Here is a 3,477-nt window from a genome sequence, read left to right on the forward strand (position 1 = left end):
ATTGACATATAAAGAATTGCATATATTTAATGTGTACAATGTGAAGAGCTTGAACATATGCAAATAGTAGTTGATAACATCGCAACAATCAAGGTAACACACATGTCCAACATCTGCTAAAGTCTCCTTGTTTTTGCCTTTGTAGTAAGAACACTTCGCCTGGCGCAGTGGCTCACGCCTGTAATCCCAGCACTTTGGGAGGCCGAGGTGGGTAGATTACCTGAGGTCAGGAGTTCAAGACCAGCCCGACCAACATAGTGAAACCCCATCTCTACTAAAAATACAAAAAATTAGCCAGGCATGGTGTCGGGTGCCTGTAATCCCATTTACTTGGGAGGCTGAGGCAGGAGAATCGCTTGAACCAGGGAGGTGGAGGTTGCAGTAAACGAAGATTATGCCACTGCACTCCAGTCTGGGCAACAGAGCGAGACTCTGTCTCAAAGAACAAACAAACAATTTTTGTCTTGAAAAACAAGGAGCCTTTTTCCTGTGTGAGACCAGTTTACTGATGATTACCAGCCAGCCGAACTGGAATCTGTACACTTGTTTATTTAGCCTCCAGTATCAGTATAACTCCCAAGAACCAATCCCTCATTAGACCTTTAACTGCAACCACCACACACAAACAAGCCATCCAACCCCTACCCCTTTTAGTAAGGCTAAAAATAACAGCAGGAGTAGGAACGGGAGTTGGTGGGCTTGCAACTTCCCTGTCCTGTTACCAACGTTTGTCCAAGGATCACAGAACTCTCGTCCCGGTCCGTAGGTTCTTGATAGCTGGTGGTAGTGTCTTCACCTGGAACTGGCTGGAAATCTTGTTGCATGATCATCTGAAGATTCATGGTCTCTAGGCAAGAGAAAATGAATTCGGTTAAGAGATTTAACAAACATCATCCAGGCCAGGCATAGTGGCTCACACCTGTAATCCCAGCACTTTGGGAGGCTGAGGTGGGTGGATCACCTGAGGTCAGGAATTTGAGAACAGCCTGGCCCATATGGTGAAACCCTGTCTCCACTAAAAATATAAAAATTAGCCGGGCATGGTGGTGCATGCCTGTAATCCTAGCTACTCAGGAGGCTGACACAGGAGAATCGCTTGAACCCAGGAGGCAGAGGTTGTAGTGAGCTGAGATTGCACCACTGCATTCCAACCTGGGCAACAGAGCGAGACTTTGTCTCAAAACAACAACAACAGCAACAACAACAACAAAGGTCCAAAAACTAAGGCAAGTATAATCACTAGTAATTGGCCAGCCAGAGGAAGGAGCCGTGAACCCCTACTCAGCATTTTTGACCAGGAGCCCCATGACTCAGGCAAGCTTTCAGACAGCTTGGAAGACATTGCCCAAAGTATCTATACAAAATCAAATAGACTCCTTGGCAGCAGTCACTTTACAAAATAGAAGAGGACTGGATCCCTTAACTGCTGAAAAAGGTGGCTTATGTCTTTTCTTAGAAGAATGCTTTTTTTATATCAACCAGGATTAATAAGAGATGCCACCAGAAAACTCGCCAATTGGGCCTCTAAGATATGACAACAGCTCTCCAAGTCATGGGGCTCCTGGTCAGAAATGCTAAGTAGGAGTTCATGGCTCCCTCTGCTGACTGGCCAATAATAATAATTATTATTTTTTTTTTTTTTTGAGACGTTTTGCTCTTGTTGCCCAGGCTGGAGTGCAGTGGTGAGATCTCGGCTCAGTGTAACCATCGTCTCCTAGGTTCAAGCGATTCTCCTGCCTCAACCTCCCGAGTAGCTGGGATTACAGGCATGTGCCACCACAGCCCACTAATTTTATATTTTTAGTAGAGACGGGGTTTCTCCATCTTGGTCAGGCTGATCTTGAACTCCCAACCTCAGGTGATCCACCTGCCTTGGCCTCCCAAAGTGCTGGGATTATAGGAGTGAGCCACCGCGCCCAGCCAGCCAATTATTAATGATTATACTTGTCTTGGTTTTTTGACCATGTTTGTTAAATCTTTTAACCAAATTCATTTCCTCTTGCCTAGAGACCATCAAACTTCAGATGATCATGCAACAAGGTTTCCAGCCAGTTCCAGGTGAGGACACTACCATCCGCCATCAAGAAGCTACCCTGTTTCTACTAGACAGAGTGCAGCAAAAGTTCTGTGATCCCCAGTAGGTAGGGACTATGCCCCAAGTCAACATTAAGCAGTGACAAAAGAAAGACCACGGGTCCCTCTCTGCCTCTCATAAAGATGTATGGGGATCACAACTCTCAGTGGGGAAATGAGGCAGGAAAACAGGGTCTGGAGGCAAGGAACATAAGGCCAATTCACACTGACTTCCTAGAACTGAATCAAAAGGAAAACTCCACCTCTCCACACTCAAGTAACAAAAGGATCAGAGGCTACTCTCTTTCCACTGCATCACAGATGAAAATGGAAAGCACTTCTGATTGGTTCCCTCCCACAGCCAATCAGACTGGTTGCGGGCCAAGTTTTTTGTTTTTTGTTTTGAGACGGAGTCTCACTCTGTCACCCAGACTGGAGTGCGGTGGTGCAATCTCGGCTCACTGCAACCTCCGCCTCCTGGGTTCACACAATTCTGCCTCAGCTCAGCCTACCAGGTAGTTGGGACTACAGCGCATGCCACCACACCCGGCTAATTTTTGTATTTTTAGTAGAGATGGGTTTTCACCATGTTGACCAGACTGGTCTTGAATTCCTGACCTCAGGTGATCCACCCGCCTTGGCCTCCCAAAGTGCTGGGATTACAGGCGTGAGTCACCGCCTTTGTAACTTCACTTCTTCAGCCGCTCTGATTGCTCGCCTCCCGAGACCAATCAGACTAGTCGTGGGCCAAGTCTTCATTTACATAGGGTATAATTAAATAACCAATGAGAAACCTCTAGAAGGTATTTAAACCCCAGAAAATTCTGTAACCAGTGCTCTCTAGCCGCTTGTTCGAGCCATCTCCCATTCTGGAGTGTACTTTCATTTCAATAACTCTGTCGTTTCATTGCTTCATTCTTTCATTGCTTTGTTTGTGCATTTTGTCCAATTCTTTGTTCAAACACCAAGAACCTGGACAACTCCAGTGACAGGACTACTGTGATTGATTGACATGCTGGCTACTTCATCCTGGATTCCCTATTCCATTTCTGTCTGTAATTTGCTCTTAGACCCTGAGCCCCCTCATTTGTCCAGTCAGACTATCTCTCCTTAAAGAAAGTCGTCCCAAGCTAAGAAGGGATCAGTACCAAGTCTCTCCTCCTGGCTAGCTAGCCACTTATAACTAATTCTGCCCCCACTAAATACTGGGATGTGACTATAAGATGCTGGAACAGGGGTAGGTAAAGTATTTGGAGAGTTAAGCAGGCCGGGAATGATAGCTCACACCTGTAATCCCAGCACCTTGGGAGGCCAAGACAGGAGGATTGTTTGAACTCAGGAGTTCAAGACCAGCCTGGGCAACATAGCAAGACCCAATCCCTGCAAAAAAAAATTTTTTTTAAT

The sequence above is a fragment of the Cebus imitator genome, unplaced genomic scaffold (assembly GCF_001604975.1).
Source record: "Cebus imitator isolate Cc_AM_T3 unplaced genomic scaffold, Cebus_imitator-1.0 Scaffold128, whole genome shotgun sequence".
Taxonomy (NCBI): domain Eukaryota; kingdom Metazoa; phylum Chordata; class Mammalia; order Primates; family Cebidae; genus Cebus; species Cebus imitator.